Here is a 21,745-nt window from a genome sequence, read left to right as displayed (position 1 = left end):
GCCAGGAGCCAGGAGCTTCATCAGGTTTTGCCATATGGGTTCAGGGGCCCAAGGACTTGGGCAATTTTCTGCTGCTTTCCCAGGAGTATTAATAGAGAACTGGATCAAAAGTGGAGCAGCAGGGACTTGGACTGGTGTCCATATGGGATGCAGACACTGCAGATGGTGGCTTAACCCACTGATCCACAACAACACTGGGCAAGTGGGCACTTACGGCAAAGATAAAACACAAAAGGCAGCCTCACGCTCTAACAACTTTGTATCAACTTTTTTTTTAAGATTTATTTATTTTACTTGAAAGAGTTACAGAGAGGCAGAGGCAGAGAGAGAGGTCTTCCATCTGCTGGGTCACTCCCCAAATGGCCACAAGGGCCAAAGCTGGGCCAATCCAAAGCCAGGAGCTTCTTCCGGGTCTCCTGCACAGGTGCAGGGGCCAATGGCTTGGGCCATCTTCTACTGCTTTCCCAGGCCATAGCAGAGAGCTGGATAGGAAGTGGAGCAGTTGGGACTTGAACTGGCTCCCATATGGGATGCAGGCACTGCAGGCTGTGACTTTACCCACTATGCCACAGCACTGGCCCCAACAGCACACTCTTAACAGTGATGAATCCAGTCCTGCAGCACGGCGTTAACCTCTCCTAAGGACCCCATCACCTCTTAAGAGTCCTGCCTCCCAACACCGCCACAATGGCAATCAAATTTCAATATGAGCTTTTAAAAAAAAAAAAAAGATTTATTTATTTGAAAGGTAGAGTTACAGAAATGCAGAGGTGGGTGGAGGAGGGGGGGTCTTCCATCTGCTGGTTCACTCCCCAAATGGCCGCCAACGGACAGAGCTGGGCCAAACCAAAGCCAGGAAGCAGCAGCTTCCTCCAGGTCTCCCACATGGGTGTAGGGTCTAAGTACCTGGGCTTTTCTCTGCTGCTTTCCCAGGTGCATTAGCAGAGAGATGAATCAGAACTGGAGCAGCCAGGACTCAAACTGGCGCCTATATGGGATGCTGGCACTGCAGATGGAGGCTTAACCTACCATGCCACAGTGCCGGCCCCCAACCTTTTTCTATTAAGTGCTGTGGTTTGAATATAGTTTTGTTTCCTTCAAAACTTACATTGAGGGGCTAGCACTGTGGCATAGCAGGTAAAGCCGCCGCCTGCAGTGCCAGCATCCCATATGAGCGCTGTTTCCAGTCCTGGTTGCTCCACTTCTGATCCAGCTCTCTGCTATGGCCTGGGAAAGCAGTAGAAGATGGCCCAAGTCCTTGGGCCCCTACACCTACGTGGGAGACCCGAAAGAAGCTCCTGGCTCCTGACTTCGGATTGGTGCAGCTCCGGCTGTTGCGGCCATCTGGGGAGTGAACAAGTGGATAGAATCCCTCTCTCTCCCTCTCCCTCACACTCCTCTTGTCTCTCTCCCTCTCCTTCTCCCTGTCTGGGACTCTGACTCTCAAATAAATAAATAAATCTTTAAAAAAGAAAGGAAGGAAGGAAGGAGTCTTTGCTTTCTGATTGGCTACTAACCTAATTATTATGGGGTATGGAGGGGCATTAGAAACCAACATGTTATATTAAGGCAAAAAGAAAAAGAGAGAGAGAGAGAGAGAGAGTAAACCTAAAGATACAATTTTCATGAAAGGCTCCCCTCCACCACCCTGTTGTCCTTATTAATTGCACAGAAGCCTAAAAGTCAAAATACCCTGCTCCCTTCTAAGTTAGCTTGGGAGCCTTTTCACCAGTGGGTACAAAGTGAATAAATTGATATCTCTGAAGTGTATTGTAAACTTGAAAATCTGTCTAATATTTCCTTTTTCGTTAAAAAATACGATGAAGGGAAATTTTCCTGTTTAAAACATGATGAAGACTGGAGGCCAGAAGATTGCCACACTGAAATGTGAGACATTGTACGTCACCTACTAAAAAGGAGGATTTGCACTGGGTAGTTCAGGTGTTCTCACTCCATTTGGAAAAGATGATTCGTGCCAAACAGTATATTGAGTGTGCTTATGTACTACTGTGTGCATGTGCATACAATAGTGTAAGTCTACGGAAAGGACATCCCCAAGTTTTAACTTGTGCCTCAAATGAGAAGCAACCTTTAAGAGTAACAGTAAAAACAGAAGAATTCAAACATCACAAATAGCACTGAGAACTGTAATGAAAGGCTTTTTGTGTCACCAAACTATCCCTTTGGCAGGCCTAGTTGCAGCTGTTAACTTTTTGGGAGCATGCAAAAAGGGCAGATGTGCCAAAGTGTGGCCATGTCCCCTCTCCAGGGATTAAAACATCATGTCTCAGTCCCAGGCCCAGAAAAGCCGCGGCGGAAATCCTCAGCCAGAGAGCAGCAGTGGCTGTCCCAAGGTCAGCAGTGTGAAGCCAGAGGCTGTCCCTTCTTTTCCATGCTTTCTCAAATGCCAAAGAACCAACTAGTTGAAGATTCAGCAAAGTTTTACTTTGTAAGACTATCAGATGTAATAAAATGATGCTTATTAGGATACATTAATTCAGAGTGCATGATAATATTCACAGAATTTCATCAGTGTTTGCTTTCATGAATGGCTTGCTGAATGATGTATGATGCCAAGAAGAGGTGGTGCCTTTAAGCAGCACTGTGGGGTTGGAGAGGGGCTGGGCATCTTCAGGGGCCATTGCTGCAATTGCAGACATAGTGTGTACTCCAGCAATGTTGAAATAAGCATGCACCCTTATCCCCAAGCCAGCACACTTCATCCATGTTATGAAGTCGTATTCTGAATTCTCCTGCTTCTCCTTCCCCTCTCCCCTTTTTTTTTTAAACTTGAGTTGCCTTAATGGTAGGATCTAGTAACTTTTCTTCATCAGGCATAGATAGACATGAACTATCCATGAATTGTTATCCAATACGTAAATTCATCAAGCAATGAGCTTGTCTGCAAGTTATTGTGGTACCGTGTGGATGGGTAAGTGCATACCTCAACCAATAAGCCATACCGAATTTTTTTTTAATCCTTTAACCATTTTTTTTCTCAGGAGAGAGTTCTATAAGGGGACTGTTCCCTTGACTTTGTTCTGGAAATGTTGACCTTTATTCACATAGATATTGCCCACCTTGGTCGATGTAGATAATACTCATCCCAGAAAGGTTTATTAACTTGAGCTTTTTAAAAATTTTTTTTAATTTATTTTGATTTTATTTGAAAGACAGAGAGTTAGATCTTCCACTATTATTAGAGTGCCTACGACAGCCAGTGCTGAGCGAGGCCAAACTCCAGAGCCCAGAACTCAGTTATGTGGGTTGCAGGGACTCAGGTACTTCAGCCATCATTGGCTGCCTTCCAGAGCACACATCAGCAGGAAGCTGGATCAGAAGTGGAGAAACCAAGTTCATACCAGGCACTCTGATACGGGATGTGGGCATACCAAGCACAGTCTTAAACACTCCACCAAAACTCTGCCCCCAACTTGGAACTTAATGAAGTTCAAACAAAAAGATTTGTTGACAGCGAAGTTCTCTCTAGAATTAGAAAGGCACTGTATGGAAATAAACAATTTACTTTGTATAGTCCTCTCTTCTCTGCCCCCTTAAAAGTTTTCTAAGTCCATTTCCTGTTGTTGGAATTGAATATCACAAACTATAATTTGTAAAAATTTTTGAAGATTTATTTATTTATTTGAAAGGCAGAATTACAGAGAGGCAAAGAGAGAGTGAGAGAGAGAGAGAGAGAGAGGTCTTCCATCCACTGGTTCATTCCCTAAATGACTGAAACAGCTGGAGCTGGGCTGATCCGAAGCCAGGAGCCAGGAGCTTCTTCCAGGTCAACCACGTGGGTGCAGAAGCCCAAGCACTTGGGCCATCTTCTACTGCTTTCCCAGGTGCATTAGCAGAGAGCTGGATCAGAAGAGAAGGAGCTGAGACTGGAACCAGTGCCCATATGGGATGTGGGCACCACAGGCTGGGGCTTTACCCACTATGCCACAGTGCCAGCCCCCTACAAACTATAATTTATAAAGAATAGAAGTTTATTCAGCTCATGGCTCTGATGTCATTCTCCAGATATTTCTAGTGAAGTATCTTTTTTTAAAAAATATTTAATTATTTATTTGAAAGTCAAAGTTACACAGAGAGAGGAGACGCAGAGAGAGAGAGAGAGAGAGAGAGAGAGAGAGAGATCTTCCACCCACTGGTTACTCCCCAATTGGCTGCAATGGCTGGAGCTGTGCCGATCCGAAGCCAGGAGCCAGGAGCTTCTTCTGGGTCTCCCACGTGGGTGCAGGGGCCCAAGGACTTGGGCCATCTTCTACTGCTTTCCCAGGCCATAGCAGAGAGCTGGATCAGAAGTGGAGCAGCCGGGACTAGAACTGGCACCCAAATGGGTTGCCAGCGCTTCAGGCTAGGGCGTTAACCCACTGCGCCACAGCGAGGCCCCTCTGGTGAGGTATCTTAGGGTGGCTTTAAAAGACCTTTTTGCTTTCCAAGCCTCTCTCTATCTCTGCACACACACACACAGGAGGGTACTTCAAAACATTTGTGGAAAATGAAATCAAAAGGTGTTTGTTCTGGTGCAAGAAAATATTGAAATCCACACATAGCTTTTTTCACAATATGCATCAAAAAAAAAAAAAAAAGCACTGGCTCTGTTTCTCTGCAGAATCCTTGCTAATCAATACACAGACTGTTTCTTGCTTTCCACCTCAGCCTCACTCAGAGCCTCATTCACCTTTGCCCTGTGCCCCATGGCTGCAGGAGGAAGCTCACCTTGATAGCTGTGACTTACTCCCTTTGCACATGTGATTTCTTTCGGTCAATATTAGTTTAAGACCGACTATGCTCCCACCCTCATGGAGAATGGAGGAAAGCAGAAGCAGAAATGGTTACTCTGTGTGTGTGTGTGTGTGTGGGTGTGTGTGTTAGGTAGGACTGCATTGCATTGTCACTTTTCTTGTGTGTGTTTGTGTGCGTGTGTTCAGTAGGACTGCACTGCATTGTCACTTTTGTGTGTGTTTGTGTGTGTGTTAAGTAGGACTGCACTGTATTGTCACTTTTGTGTGTGTGTATATGTGTTGAGTAGGACTGCACTGCACTGTCACTTTTGTGTATGTGTGTGTGTGTTGAGTAGGACTGGACTGCATTGTCACTTTTGTGTGTGTGTGTGTATATGCGTTGAGTAGGACTGCACTGCACTGTCACTTTTGTGTATGTGTGTGTGTGTTGAGTAGGACTGCACTGCACTGTCACTTTTGTGTATGTGTGTGTGTGTTGAGTAGGACTGCACTGCACTGTCACTTTTGTGTATGTGTGTGTGTTGAGTAGGACTGCACTGCACTGTCACTTTTGTGTATGTGTGTGTGTTGAGTAGGACTGCACTGCACTGTCACTTTTGTGTATGTGTGTGTGTTGAGTAGGACTGCACTGCACTGTCACTTTTGTGTATGTGTGTGTGTTGAGTAGGACTGCACTGCACTGTCACTTTTGTGTTTGTGTGTGTGTGTTGAGTAGGACTGCACTGCACTGTCACTTTTGTGTATGTGTGTGTTTGTGTGTGTGTTGAGTAGGACTGCACTGTACTGTCACTTTTGTGTATGTGTGTGTGTGTGTTGAGTAGGACTGCACTGCACTGTCACTTTTGTGTTTGTGTGTGTGTGTGTTGAGTAGGACTGCACTGTGTTGTCACTTGGTTGCCTTTCTTAGCTTTCTGTGATTGACCCCCACTCCTCAGAAAAGCCTCATGGAGTCTTCATTTGAGTTCTGTGTTTCTTGATTATGCCTTCTTTCACTTTTAAATCTTTTGCTTAAAATTTTTTATTATTTATTTCATTTATTTGAAAGGCGGAGAGAGAGAGATTGAAGTCTTTCTATCTGCTTGTTCACTCCTCAAATGCCTTCAACCACCAGGGTGGACCAGGCTAAAACCCAGAACTGGGAAGTCAATTTGGGTCTCCACGTGAGTGGCAGGAACCCAACCTGCTGTGACCCTGGGTATGCATGAGCTGGAATCAAGGTCAAAGCCCAGACTCAACTCCAGGTGCTCTGCTATCAGATGCAGGTATCTCAATCAAGATCTTAACCACCAGCAAATGCCAGCCCCAGCTTTTAAATAAACAACCCCAGAACTTCACATGGTCAGTGACAAGCATTTCCCCGTGTACCTGAGCATGACGATGCCTTATTTTATCTCAAGTTTGTGTTTTTCAGTTTGGAAAAACCTTTGAGATCATAATAATCCAAAGTTAAAAAAATATATTGGGGCCAGTATTGTGGAACAGCAGGTTAGGCTGCCGCCTGCAGCATTGGCATCTCATATCAGATTGTTGGTTTGAGTCCCCGCTGCTCTGCTTCCAATTCAGTTCTCTGCTAACGCAAGTAGGACGCAGCAGATGATGACACAAGTACTTGGGCCCCTGCCACCCATGTGGGAGTCCAGGGTGGAGGTCCTGCCTCTTGGTTATGGCTTAGCACAGACCTGGATGTTGGGGACATTTGGGGAGTGAACCAGTGGATGGAAGATCTCTGTCTCTGTTTTCCCCTTTCTGTCTCTCTGCCTGCATGCCGTATCAGAGTACCTAAGTTCCCTGCTAAAGCACATCCTAGGAGGAAGCAGCCCTTCCAGGTACAAGTCCTTGGCTCTCTCCCACGCATGCGGAAGACCTAGATTGAGTTCCCAGCTCCTGGCTTCAACCTGGCCCAGCTCCAGCTGTTACAGATATGTGGGGGAGCGAATACGTAGGCTACCAGCTCTGCCTTTCAATAAGTAAGTAAATAAACATCTAGATGGAAAAGTGAGAAACCCAAAAGAATGGTAAAAGAGCCTGCACCTTCATGAACTGCTATGCAAAAGGTGTTTGTCAGTATCTTTGGGCTTTCATATTTATTCTGTGCTTCAGTCTAGCCTTAATATTGAAAGATCAAAAACATGGGCTAGAGGCTGGGGCAGGTGGTCTACGGTGAGAAGAGGCAATGCATGCTGTCTACACTGCTGTTCCCCATGGTTGCTGCTCCTGCACAGAATGGTGGGGTGACTCTCTCAATGTAGCTTGAATGGTGGACAGAGTTGCCCTTTTGCAGGCAATTTGATTTCTTGTGTGATCCAGCTAAAGCTGTGTCACACCTGCAGAAGGGAAGGAAGCAGGAATATGGGGACCAGGTAGGCAGTACTGGGGCAAAGAGCTGGAGGCGCAGGCCCTCAGTAAGATCCAGCACTGGTGCCAGTGGGGGAGGGCAAAATGTGCATGGGTGGGCGTGGGGTGTGGTGCTGCATTGAAGAGGCCATGAACCAAAGCACATTGTCAGTATGTGTGTCTGACAAGTTCTCAATGGGCATGAATGTGGGGTGGGACTTTCTCCTTGTCAACGAGACTTTGTTTTCAGCCAATGCCAACTTGCTGAGGGACTGACCCTCATTTTACATGGTGATTTCCTTGCTGACAACTACAGGGACTGAACTAATTTAGTATTTGGATGTGTGCCTGGATGTGTGTATGTGTATGTGTGTATATGTGTGTGTTAGAAACAGAGAGACACACCAGGGAGAGAGGCACACAGCATCCCCGTGATAACCAGACACTCCTAGCTCATGGCTGCAAACAACCTCCTGTGCAATATGTGCCCTGGAAATGTCTGTGACTTTATTTAGGGAGACACAGCCACGCAAAAATGTGTTATGACAATGGTATCTGAAGAGCATGGCTAGCCACAGCAAACCGGGCAGATAGAGGGGGCAGGGAGCCATGTGGTCCATGTCGACCTTCTCTCTGGGGATTTCCTGGACTTTGGTGAACTGGGCCTTGAAAGCACAGTGGAGCAAAGTGTCAAAGGGTGAGTCATGGGGACAGATGAGGCCAGGTAAGAACTGAGGAGAGAAGATTATTATTTGTAGAGGTTGAATTTATTCCAGTTTTGGTTCATGGAGTACAAACAGGTTCCCTTTTAAAAAGTGGCCGGTGAAGTATTGGCAGCAACTTAGCCCAGCTCTATATCGGAGGGAGAGCTGGGCAGACACCTGCTGGACCACCTGGCCAGAGTCTGGCCATTTGCCAGGGCCAGGGCTGCAGCCATCGTTACTGAAGGTAATTTTGTGGCAGGATTTGGTTTCTTTTCAAGTGTTCATATATGGTCACTGTTACTCTGAACAAAAAGAAATAGGTGAGTCTTCTAGACCTAGGCTGTGGTCTTTGGAATGAGACTTTGTTTTCAGCCAGTTCCACCTTGCTGAGGGGCCATCGTCATTTCACATGGTATTCTCATCCTAGAAACTGCAGAAATGGAACTAATGTAGTTTTTTTTTTAAAGAGGCTAGCTTTTTTTCATTGCTGTATTTTAGCAATAGATATGCATAGCGAGTTGAATATTATCCCTCTCCCCCACTCATTCATGCCCATCTTGAACTTGTCAATATCACCTTACTTGTAAATAGGGTCTTTGCAGATGGAAGTCGTTAAGATGAGACCATATTGTATTATGGTGGGTCTGAAATCTAATTCCCGGTTTCTTATGAGAAAGGAGAGGGTGATTCCAACACAAAGATATGGAAATGCACATGGAGAAACGTGTTGTGTGAAGACAGAAGCAGCGTGGAGCAAAGTGGCCAAGGCCTAGGATTGCAGCGAGCACCAGAGTGAGGAGTCACAGAGCTCCCTCAGAGGCTCTGTAAGAAACTAGCCCAGCCGACAGGCACCTTGGTTGCAGACTTGCAGGCTCCAGAAATGGCAACAATGACTTTCTGTTGCTCTAAGCCACCACTTGAGGCAATTTGTTTTGACAGTCCTGGGAAACCAATCCAGCATGTTTTTCACAGCTGCTTTTAGCTCCGAAGCCTGCGGAAGCAGCCTAAGTAACATTGCTGACACGTGGGGCACGCTGCACGGCTCCTGGCTCCAAGCAGAAGGTCTACAAGCTCTGGGGCCATTGCTGTGGTGTAGTGGGGAAAGCCACCACCTGCAGTGTTGGCATCCCATATGGGTGCTGGTTCGAGTCCTGGCTGCTCCTCTTCCAATCCAGCTCTGCTGTAGCCTGGAAAGCAGTAGAAGATGGCCTAAGACCTTGGGCCCCTGCACCTGCGTGGGAGACCCAGAAGAAGCTCCCGGCTCTTGGCTTCAGATCGGCTCAGCTCCAACCATTACAGCCTTTGGGGAGTGAGCCAGAGGATGGAAGCCCACCCCCACCCCCTTTCTCTACCTCTGCCTCTCTGTACCTCTGCCTTTCAAATAAATAAATAAAACCCTTTAAAAGGTCTGCAAGCCCTGCGTGATGGGTGTCTTGCCCTCTCTCTTATGGCATCTCCTCTCCTTTCTGCCATACTGCTCTATTTGGCTTCCTTCCAACCTACCACAGGCCCTTTGCTTCTCTGTTGTTCTGGAATGTTCTTTGGCTGACACACGTACTCCTCCCTCTCTTCCAGCCTTCAGGTCTTTACTCCATGGGAACCTTAGTGAGACTTTCCCTGGCCTTCCTATTTAAAAGCACCATCGTATCCTTAAGCCTCCAGCTGCCTTATTTTTCTCTTATCACTGTTTAGTAGATCACATATTTTACTTATTTATTTCAGTTATTGTCTGTTTTCCCATTTGTTCTGGTCACTGCTACACAGCCAGCACCCATACCACTGCACATAGTTGGTGCTCAATGCAAATATTTGTTAGGTGATTGAATGTGTACTTTCAAACAAAAACAGTGATACAAGTAAAGAGACTTGTATCTGTGGAATGAGGAGTTCGAAGGAGCAACTTAACCACTGTGCCAAGGCCTGCCCCAAAACTTGAGTCATTTTTATAAGTCAAGTAAATTCCTAATTCCTTCATCCTAACGCAATTGTCTTCAGTTTCCATGTTATCTTCTAGTCCTTCACATGCTTCTATAGATACGCTTTTGCATATTTGTAAATACAGTCTAAATGTCATTTGAAGAGTGCTGCTTTCAAAGTTTTTTAATTGTTTTGATTGACACGTAGCAATTGTACATATTTATGAGGCACTGTGTGGTAATCTTCTACCTGTGTACAATGCGTAACAGTCAAGTCAGGGTAATTGACATTTCCATCTCATCAAACATTTATCATTTCTTTGTATTGAGATCCTGCAAACTCCTTTTTAAAAAAATATTTACTTTATTTAGTTAAAAAGCAAAGAGAGAAGGAGAGAGAGAATCAGAGAGTACATTTATTGGTTCACTACCCAAATGCTTACAAAAGCCAGGCTGAAGCCAGAATCCAGGAACTGAACGTGAGGCTTTTCCATGGGTGGCAGGGACTCAAGTATTTGAGCCCTCACCTGCTGCCTCCCCGGGTGTGCATTAGCAGGAAGCTGGAATCAGAGCAGAGCAGGTACTTGAACCCAGATACTCTGGGCATCTCAAGCAATGTCTTAACCAATACTCCAAATGCCTGCCCCAGCACTGCTTTTTAATTTAAGGTTTATCAACCATATTTTGACACTTCTGTAGTCTATGTAGTTATAATTTTTAATGATCACATAGTAGAACACCTTGCAGATGCACTACACTTTTCTAAGTAATTGTCTTATGTGGAAAATTATTTTGCTTCCAGATTTTGTCCTTTTTTTTTTTTTTTTTTTTTTTGGCCGTCTATGCCTTGTAGTAAAAGTCTTTGTACATCTAGAGTTCTATCTCTGTAGAATTAGTTCCTTTGTGAGTTCTGGGAACAGGATTGCTGTGTCAAAGAGACAGGATAGCTGTGTGGTTCTTGCTACCTGTTGCAAAGACCACACTTTAGGAAGGTTATTTGGGCTATTGGTTAAGTCATCAGTTAGAATGCCTGCATTCCCCATCAGAGTGCCTGGGTTTGTGTCCTGGCTCCAGATCCTGATTTCAACTTCTTTTTAATGCAGCCCCTGGGAGCCAATGGTGGTAGCTCAAGTAGTTGGAACCTTGCCACTCACCTAGCAGGTCTAAGTTGAGTTCCTGGCTCCCAGCTTTGTACCCTCGGTCACCACAAATACTTGGAGGGAGTGAACCAGTGGATGGGAGTGCTTTCTTACTCTCCTGATGCTTCTCAAATTTTTAAAAATAATATAATGCTATGTATATGCATATGCATATATATACATATATATGTGTGTATGTAAGTACATACATATGTACCTTGTTATAGAGTATCAGGTCGCCAGGTTCTAGATGGGGGTAGGTTCATTCCAGTGCAAAGCATCTTGAAGACATCTCTTTTTGGAGACAAAAACACATTTTCTTTTTTTTATATATTTTTTTTTTGACAGGCAGAGTGGACAGTGAGAGAGAGAGACAGAGAGAAAGGTCTTCCTTTTGCCGTTGGTTCACCCTCCAATGGCCGCTGATCCGATGGCAGGAGCCAGGTACTTATCCTGGTCTCCCATGGGGTGCAGGGTCCAAGCACTTGGGCCATCCTCCACTGCCTTCCTGGGCCACAGCAGAGAGCTGGCCTGGAAGAGGGGAAACCGGGACAGAATCCAGCGCCCCGACCGGGACTAGAACCTGGTGTGCCGGCGCCGCAAGGTGGAGGATTAGCCTAGTGAGCCGTGGCGCCAGCCTCTTTTTTTTTTTTATATTGACAGGTAGAGTTATAGACAGGAGAGAGAGACAGAGAGAAAGGCCTTCCTTCCGTTGGTTCACTCTCCAAAAGGCCGCTACAGCCAGTGCTGTGCCAATCAGAAGCCAGGAGCCAGGTGCTTCTTCCTGGTCTCCTATGCAGGTGAAGGGGCCCAAGGACTTGGGCCATCCTCCACTGCCCTCCCGGGCCACAGCAGAGAGCTGGACTGGAAGAGGAACAACCGGGACTAGAACCTGGTGCCCATATGGGATGTCAGCGCCCCAGGCAGAGGATTAACCAAGTGAGCCACAGCGCCGGCCCCATATTTTCTTTTTAAAAAAAGATGTATTTATTTATTTGAAAGGCAGAGTTAGAGAGAGAGAATCTTCCAGCCGCTGGTTCACTCCCAAATGGCCGCAACGGCCAGAGCTGTGCCTATCCGAAGCCAAGAGTGAGGAGCTTCTTCCAGGTCTCCCACATGGGTGCAGGGGCCCAAGGACTTGAGCTATCCTCTCTGCTATTTTCTCAGGTGCATTAACAGGGAGCTCATGGGAAGTGGAACAGCTGGACTCAAACTGGCGTCCATATGGGATGCCGGCACCACAAGCTGCAGCTTTACCCGCTACGTATGTCACAGTGCTGGCCCCAATTACATATTTTTACGAGAACCAGGAGCTGACAGAGTTTTAGCTAGCTTTTGCACATACACGTTGTGGAACTGATAGGATTCCCGTAGGACTTGTGAGGAGTTCTCAAGACTACTTCATCTTCATCAAATAAAACTGTAGCCTCACAGATTCACTTGAATGGTTATTCTCTGCACACTAGACCTATGTATTCCTCATGAGAATTTTCAGAAAAGAGAAATAGCCACTTGCTTTTGTGGTCATTTGGAATTCAAACCTAAATTATATTCTTTGGTCATAGGACAATATAAAAAATTTGTTGAATGATCCGATGTATAATTGTTTTCTCATTGTCTATGTTTAAAATAAAAAAACTATGACATTTTCAGCTTTTCTAATCAAAATAAGGAGAATTAAAGTATTTCTAAAAATTAAAACAATTATAGTCCATGATCAGTTTATGACAATTTCCTACTCCTCGTTACTTAACAATTCAAATTATTATATAGTAATTAATATAAAATCAATGTAAATTTAACAGTTGCCAATTGCCAATAAATCTGAAGGATATTTTCCAGTCCTCTCGAGTTTACATCTATTTCTGCAGTCCTCTGTGGTTGTTCTTTTTCCCTACAGAGTGAAATTGATGATGGAAATAGGCTGGCACCAGGCAACAGCTGTCATTTCTTTTGAAGTTTCAATTATTTCACTCTTTTGGATTTCAGTGATCAAAAATTTATAATCCATTTCAAAATATAAATCCTTTCAGCTTCTTATTTTTGAAAATGTGCGTATTTTTTATAATTACCTGCCTTAAATTTTGCACTGGGAATCATAAATGTATTCCTTTTTCTAAAGGAAAATGTAGCTGGTGAAGTTATCAACCTGTAATACCTAAAAGAAAAAGAAGTTTTAGGCAGAAAGAGGAGTCTGAATGAAGCAATAGGCAGGGCTCTGGGAGACAGGGATCGGATCTGTCTCTGTCTTCCATGGCTGCCGTGGACTGGCCCTCCAGTCCTCTCTGGCTCCACCAATTCTCTTGTCCTGTTCCACACTTCCCCGGGGAAACACTCACCTCTTCAGCTTTCTTGGCCATGTTGGACTTGTACAAAATAGTCTGGCCTTGCGTACACCGTTCCATCTACCTGTAACGCTCCTCACTGCCTTCTCTGTTTGGAAAATTTCTGATTGTCTTTCACAATCCAGGGCGACTGTCACTCCCACAGTGAACTCTTGACTGGTGATGGCTAGCAACCTTTCCCTTCATCTTCGCCGTCCTCCTCCCTCCAAGAAAAACCTAGCCTGGCCCGAGAAGAAATCAACTCATTTCCTTCTGTAAGAGTCCTAGATACATGTATTCGCCTCCTCAAATGTTTTATTAAATGCCTACTGTTCTAGAGGCTGGGAAAACTAGTGAACAAAACCAACAAGGCTTCATGGGGCCTTTGGCCTAATGGAGATAAACAGACAATGAGCTAAATAAAGAAATTATTTATGTAGTATGTTAGAAGATGATAAGTGCTAATGGCAAAAATAGAGCAGGCAAGGGAGAAGGAAGCGCCCAGGGAGGGTGAATTGAAACAGAGAGCCAGGAAGAAGCTCATAGACATGGTGAGGTTTAAGCAAGGACTTGAAGAGGGTGAGGGAATGAACACTGGGGACATCCAGGTGGAGGAAACAGATTCTCAAAGCCCTTTGCGGGGAGCTTGCGCACGATACATGAAGAACATCAGGAAGTCCCACGTGAGTACAACAGAGTGAACAGGAAGAAGAGAAACGGAGGCTAGATCAGAAGGGTAAAATCGATGATGGGGCCCCACATCTCATGGGTCTCAGGGACCATTGTGAGGACTGTGACTTTTTCCGGCAGTGAGATGGGAAGCCACTGGAGGATTTTTTCAGCAGGTTTGATCTTTTTAAAGGCTCCCTCAGGTTGTTCCAGGATATGCATCGTTAGAGGAGAAGACAATAATCTGGACAAGCTAAGACAGTGGTGTGGGCCAGGAGGGCGGCCGGGTGGCTAGTGAGAAGTGGTCCTAGTCTGGATACATGCTGAAGGTGGACCCAGTAGGAGTTCTTGGGAGGATTAAATGAATGGTATAAGAGAAAGAAACCAAAGATGACACCATGGCTTTTGGTCTGAGCCACTGGAAAGATGGAATTGAGATGATGAAAGTCACCGAGAGCACAATTGGAGGGGAAAACCAGAGTGGTTTAGACATACTGAGTTTGAAATGCTTTTAGGTGTGTCAACTGGATGTATGAACTTGAAGTTTGGGAAAGAGATCTAGAGAGACAGAGAGAAAGGTCTTCCTTTGCCGTTGGTTCACCCTCCAATGGCCACTGCGGCCGGCGCGCCGCGCTGAACCGATGGCAGGAGCCAGGTATTTATCCTGGTCTCCCATGCGGGTGCAGGGCCCAAGCACTTGGGCCATCCTCCACTGCACTCCCTGGCTACAGCAGAGAGCTGGCCTGGAAGAGGGGCAACCGGGACAGAATCCGGTGCCCCGACCGGGACTAGAACCCAGTGTGCCGGCGCCACTAGGTGGAGGATTAGCCTATTGAGCCGCGCCGCCGGCCTACAATTGATTTTTAAAGCAATGACACTGAGATCACGAAGGGAGTAGTGATAGGAGGAAAATAACAGGGTGCCAAGGCTGAGTCCCATAGTACTCCAAAGTGGAGCAGCTTAGCACACAGGCCTGTCACAGCGCATTCCCATCTCATTGTGATTGTTGAAGCTTGTCTTTCCACTAACCTGTGATCTCCTTCGTGGAAAGAACTGGATCTTACCTATTTTTAACAGTTTTATTGGAAGTATAATTTATATACTATAACACTGACCAGCCTAAATATCCAACTCAGCAGTCTTCAGTTTTTCCTCATTTTGTATCTTTAATAGCAGGTATATGGTAAGCACTAAATAAATGTTTTAAAATGAATGTTAAACTTTTAAGTGAATGAATAAATGAAGACTTTGATTTTTATTTTATTTTATTTAAATAGATTTATTTATTTATTTGAAAATCAGAGTTACAGAGAGAGGGATAGACAAACAGAGGGAGAGAGAGAGAGAGAGAGAGAGAGAGAGAGAGAGAGAGAGAGATCGTCCATCTACTGGTTCACTCCCCAGATAGCCACAATGGCCAGGGTTGGGCCAGGCCAGAGCCAGCAGCCTAGAGCTTCATCTGGGTCTCCCATGTGTGTGTCAGTGGCCCAGACACTTGGGTCAACTTCCATTGCTTTTCCCAGGCCATTAGCAGGGAGCTGGGCACCCATATGGGATGCTGGTGACACAGGTGGTGGCTTTACCTGCTAGGCCACAACACTGGCCCCTGTACATAATTTTAGATCAGCTCTTTATTTTTTTTAAAGATTTATTTATTTATTTGAAAGAAGGAGAGAGAGAGAGAGAGAGAGAGAGGTCTTCCATCTGCTGGTTCACTCCCCAGCTGGCCGCAACGGCCAGAGCTGCACCAATCCGAAGCCAGGAGCTTCTTCTGGGTCTCCCACATGGGTGCAGGGGCCCAAGGACTTGGACCATCCTCCACTGCTTTCCATAGCAAAGAGCTAGATCACAAGTGGAGCAGCCGGGATGCGAACCAGCGCCTATATGGGATGCCGGCACTGCATGCAGTGGCTTTACCTGCTATGCCACCGCCCCAGCCCCTACATCAGCGCTTTATAACTCTGGACATCCCTTCATTGCCTACACAACAAGAGAGTGCTGAAGAGAAATTTTAAAATTATTTTTCAGCTTTGAAATTTATAGGTTCAAATTTTTGTTTCAGTGGTGTGATGGTTAATTTTGCAATCAACATGTCTAGAATGTGGGGTACTCCAACATTTGGTCATACATTATTCTGGGTGTGTCTTTGAGTGTGTTTTTGGATGAGAATATTTGATGTGCTAGACTGAATAAAAAAAGTTGGCCTTCATAATATTGATGGTCTTGCATGACTGCTGGAGCTGGGACATCGGTCTTCTACCTTCACGCTCAAATGGAAAAGTCAGCTCTCCTTGGGGCTCTAGCCTGCTGACTTCTGGACTAGAACTAACACCATTGGCTCTCAATATTCTCAAGCCAAAGAAATTTTTAGATAAATTTTAAAAATCAAATTCAGTAAGATATAAAAGTAATATAATATATAATAAATAAGTGAGAATGTATTCCAAGAATGCAAGATTGGTCAACATTTGAACATTGATCAATGTAATCACCACACTGGGAAAGAATTTGCCGTGATAATAATCTCTCAGGGCCAGCATTGTGGTGCATGGAGGTTAAGCTGCTGCCTGCAACACCAGCATCCCCTGTGGGCACAGATTCACTTCCTGGCTGCCCCATTTCCAAGCCAGCTTCCTGCTAATGCCCCTGGAAAAGTAGTGGAAGATGGCCCAAGTGCTTGGGCCCTTGCCATCCACATGGGAGACCAAGAGGGAGTTCCAGGCTCCTTTTGGTTTTGGACTGGCCCAGCCCTGGCCATTGCAGCTATTTAGGGGAGTAAACCAGTGGATGGATGATCTCTTTCTCTTTCCCCCTCTGTCTCTGTGACTCTTCCTTTCAAATAAATAAATAGATCTTAAAAGAAAATTCTCAATAAATTTAGAAAAGAACATAACTTTCTTAGTTTAATAGAGGACATCTAAAAGACAAAAACTAAAACCAAATATTCAATATTAAAGTCATCCTGGGACCATTGCTGTGGTGCAGTGGGTTAAGGCCCTGGCCTGCAGTGCCGGCATCCCATATAGGCACCGGTTGTAGTCCTGGCTGCTCCTCTTCCAATCCAGCTCTCTGCTATGGACTGGGAAAGCAGTAGAAGTTGGCCCAAGTCCTTGGGCCCCTGCACCCACATGAGAGACCTGGAAGAATCTCTTGGCTCTTGGTTCTGATCGGCACAGCTCCGGCCATTGCGGCCATCTGAGGAGTGAACCAGTAGATGGAAGATCTCTCTCTCTGTCTCTATGTCTCTCTGTAACTTTATTTCAAATAAATAAAATAAATCTTAAAAAAAAAAGTCATCCTTAATACTGAAAGAATGAATGTTTTCCAATACTGGAACTATAGTAAGCCTGTCCAATATCATTATTTTCACTCAACATTGTAATAGAGAACCTGCAGGACAATGTCTGGGGAGGAGTGGTGGGGCTCAAAAAGGAAAGAAAAATAGAAGGCATACAAATTTTTAAAAATATTTATTTATTTATTTGAAAGGCAGAGTTACAGAGAAGCAGAGGCAGAGAGAAAGAGAGAGAGAGAGAGAGAAATCTTCCATCTGCTGGTTCATTCCCCGAATGGCCACAATGGCCAGAGCTGGGCCAGTCCAAAGCCAGGAGCCAGGAGCTTCTTCCGGATCTCCCATGCTGGTGCAGGGGCCTAAGGACTTGGGCCATCTTCTACTTCCCAGGCCATAGCAGAGAGCTGGATCAGAAGTGGAGCAGCCAGGACTTGAACTGGTGCCCATATAGGATGCCAGCACTGCAGGCAGCAGCTTTACCTGCTATGCCTCTCTCTCTCTCTCTCTGTCATTTTGACTTTCAAATAAATAAAATATATCTTTTTTAAAAAGCTAAAATTATGAGACTTCTGGAAAATATAGAAGTGTGAGACTGAAGTATGCAAGCAATAAAAAATGTTTTTGATAAGATATAAAAAGTAAAATCTACAAAAGAAAATAATGACAAATTAGACTCATTAAATTTTAATAATTACCTCTTCTAATGGCATTTTTAAAATATGAAAATATAGGCTACAGACTGGAAGAATATATATATGTATATATATATTAAAGATTTATTTATTTATCTGAAAGGCAGAGTTACCAAGAGTTATGTTGAGACAGAGAGGGAAAGATCTTCTGTCTGCTGGTTTATTCCCCAGATGTCCACAATGGTGGGGCTAGGCCAGGCTGAAGCCGGGAGCCAGGTGCACTTGGGCCATCTGCTGCTGCTTTCCCAGGCACAGGGAGCTAGATCAGAAGTTGAGCAGTCAGTACTTGAACCAGCATTCATATTGGATGCCAGTATTGCAGGCAACAGCTTAACTGGTTGTGCCACAACACTGACCCCTAGAAGAATATATTTGTAATAAATATATCTGACAGAGGACTTTGTATTGAGAATAAACTATGTAATGAAAATGAACCACTCAATATTGAGAGGGAAACACAATTCAACCAAATAGGCAAAACATTTGAGCAGACACCTCACAAAAGAAGGTGCAGATAATGGCCCAAAAGTACATGAATATCCATCAGGGAAATATACCTTAATAATCCAGAAAATGCAAATTCAAATTACAGTAAGATAGTTTTACACACATTAGCAAGACTAAAATTTAAAAGACTGGCAATTCCAGTTGTGGCTGGGGATGTGAAGCAATTGGCAGTTTCTCCTAAAACTGAATGTATGCCTACCCTATGACCCATCAAACCTACTCATGAGTATTTACCCAAAGGAAATAAAAATATGTTCATGAAAAGCCATACACAATAATGTTCATGGTATCTTTATTCATGATAGTCAAAGCCTGGAAATAACCTGAATGTCCACCAGCAGAATGGCTAAATAAACCATGGCCTATCTTTATAATGAATTGCTACTCAACAATAAAAAAATGTACAATGATGTGTGTGAATCTCAAAAACATTATAGCGAATAAGAGAAGCCAGACACGAAAAGCACATACTATAGGATTCCATTGATCTGAAATTCTAGGAAAAAAACAAACCAACCTAGAGCAACAGGAAGATCAGTGGTTGCCTGGGACTGGGGGTGGGATGGGAGGGCTGGGGTCTAGCAGTGTCACGTCACTAATTAGCAGTGTGAACTTGAGCAGATCACTGCCTGCCTGCTCCTTTGCTTCTTTGAAATGTAGCAGATAATCAGGTAAACCAGGGTCACATGGACTAACTGATCTCAATGTCCCTTGTAGCACTAAATTCTTGGTCTCTTCTTCATCCAGAAAAGGGAAAGAGCCTGCTCGCTGTGTTTACTTTCAATTCTCAAAATTTAGCAATAGTGGTCATGAGGTGTTTGTCAGAGAGGAAGAGAATAATTGTCTGGCATAATTTTTTCTTTTGCCAGAAAAAAAAATGATGAATTAATAGTAAAGTAGGCCAGAAAACTGAAGGAAGAGCTCTTATGATAGCAGCAGGAGGCCTGTGCTTATTGTGGGAAATGCTGAGTAAAGGGTGGGGTGAGTAGCAGAAGGAAGTAAAAGCTAAGAAAGAAAATGACATGCTACTTCCAACAAAATGACGGCTCTTCTCACCATCTAAATGACGTCCCTGGTATGCATAAGCTAATTGTGAAAGTTAGATCCATATATTTCATAAACCAGTAGTATTTATAGCAGTGAAACAAAACACAAGACCCCACATATCATTTGACAGACAAACAGGAGACCCAAATGCACGTAAAAAGACATTGCACAAGGCTCCTCCTCTCTGAGGACATGCATCGTCTCTTTCACAAGTTCAATGGGGAGGTACTGCATTTGCACTCGTCCCCTCCATTTCACAGAGGAGGAACTGAGGTGCATACCTACGTATTGCCTTTCTGAAAAACAACACACTCGGAACTGGGGGCACAGCTGGCCTCACGACTTTGGAAGGGCAATTGCGGGCCTGTAATACCTACTTGCTAGATGGTGGTCAAGATGAAATGTGGAAATGTATGCAATGGCTGTGGCACGCATTCAGTTCTCTACATCAGGCGGTTATTACAATGAAAAGTTACAATTAATTTAAAATGGTAAAATCCGTAAGTTGCGTTAGAGGATGCAAGATTGAGAAGATCCTGGGTGGCAAGATCACTCAAGGCAAAGGAAACAGCTTCAACAAAACATGAGACCATGAAGGGCATATTCTGGGATGTGAAACAAAGAGGTGGCAGATTTGGAGACTGTAGAAAGAGATGAGGCCAGAGAGTTTGTTTGTGGACAGCTTGAATTGTTTACGGGCAACAGCAAGGGAACCAAAAGCTTTGGTGTATGTGGTGTATGTGTTGGGGAGGGGTGGGGAGCACTGTTGGAGTTTGACAAGATCTTATCAGTGTTTTAGGAAAAGAACCCTAGTGACAGTGTAGCAGATAGCCTGAGGTAGGGGACAGAGATCAAGGAACTATTCAGAATGTTCTAGCATGGTTTGTGTTGAGAGTTAATAAAGGTCAGACTTAGAGCAGCTGAGAAAAGGGATTATTAGGAGCACAGTGTGAGACTCAGCCAGGATTTGGCAACCAATAGTGGGAAGAAGAGAATGAGAGGGTGATTCCGGAGCAGAAATAATTCTGAGTCTTCAAGCATAATAAACAACTAGTACAGTTATGAATTGAGATTGAGAGCTTCTACAAAGAGAAAAGACTACGTTTGGATGGAAGGATGAGTTCAATTTAGGACGTTTTGAGTCTGAGACATTTACAGAACACGCAGTTGGAAATGTGGACCTGGGGCTTGGGAGATGAGTCAGCCAGAGGCAGATGGGCAGTCACCCCCTTAAAGATCACAGTTGAAACTACCCAAGTGGATGAGATCATTGAGGAATAACATGTAGCATGAGCATCAGATAAAATTAAAACACTTGAATGTAAGTGCTACCTGAACTTTTACATGTACTCTCTCATTAATTAATCTTAAACACAGAATATTTGAAGTAGAAAAAAAAAGGGGGGAAGGGAGACAAACCCTTATTAAAATCCATATTTGCAAGGTTAGGCAGAACTAGAAAAGGGAAGAAAGACCAAAATTTTAAAAAATATTACTTGGAACCTCCAAAAACCAACTTAGCATCAGCGATCCTGCCTCCAATATTCTTGGACCCTAGATGAAAATTCAGGATGTGCAAGAAAAGGAATGAATGAAGGACAGAAATTAAAAGAGAGATAGGAGATAGGAGAGAGAGAAGACAGAAGAGAGAGGAGAGAGGAGAGAGAAGAGGAGAAGAGAAGAGAGGAGAGGAGAGGAGAGGAAAGGAGAGGAGGGGGGAGGGGGGGGAGGGAGAGAGAGAGATAGAGAGAGAGAGAAAGCTATGGGAAGTTCCTAGCACATGGAACAGACAAGAAGCACTAGTTGGTCATGGATTGGTCTGGATTTGGTCCAGGAAGGCTCAAAGAAGCAGAAGACATGTGGAGCTGGGTCTTGATGGGCAGCAGAGTTGAGAGGAGTGGAGAGAGAAGGAGAACAATGCAACTCAGGGGACCCATGGCTGTAAAGAACATTTTCTCTTAATTCATTTTTATAGCTGAAGCATACCAGAAAATCTCCTACAAACTCACAATAGTTCCATCTGTCTCTAGTTTATCTCAAAAATTTCTACTTATTCCCAATGCTACTAAAACATACTTATGTGGTCACCAGATTTGGCAAAACAGTGGCATTTGACTTTCCTTTAAACATCAGCGTATCTTGGGTTTTCTTTCAGTTTCGTATTTATTTTATTTTTTTTAAGATTTTATTTATTTTATTTGAGACAGTGAGAGGGAGAGACAGAAAAAAAGGTCTTTCCTTTTGTTGGTTCACTCCCCAAATGGCTGCAATGGCAAGAGCTGCGCCAATCTGAAGATAGGAGCCAGGAGTTTCTTTCTGATCTCCCATTTGGGTGCAGGGGCCCAAGGACTTGGGCCATCTTCCACT

General features: G+C 44.4%; 1 long non-coding RNA gene across 1 annotated transcript; it reads right to left on the bottom strand.

Annotated features, from left to right (window-relative positions):
* Positions 1-3,618: 3,618 nt before the first annotated feature.
* LOC138843807 (uncharacterized) lies at positions 3,619-18,083 on the bottom strand. The gene is made up of 3 exons (XR_016213310.1): positions 17,938-18,083; positions 11,065-11,141; positions 3,619-3,861 (listed from the first exon to the last, which is right to left on the bottom strand). It is a non-coding gene; the product is annotated as an uncharacterized LOC138843807 (long non-coding RNA).
* Between the last annotated feature and the right edge of the window lie 3,662 nt (positions 18,084-21,745).

The sequence above is a fragment of the Oryctolagus cuniculus genome, chromosome 9 (genome assembly GCF_051225735.1).
Source record: "Oryctolagus cuniculus isolate XC-2025 breed Fujian yellow rabbit chromosome 9, ASM5122573v1, whole genome shotgun sequence".
NCBI lineage: Eukaryota > Metazoa > Chordata > Mammalia > Lagomorpha > Leporidae > Oryctolagus > Oryctolagus cuniculus.
Note: the sequence above shows the minus strand (reverse complement) of the source record. Positions and strands in the feature narration are given on the sequence as shown.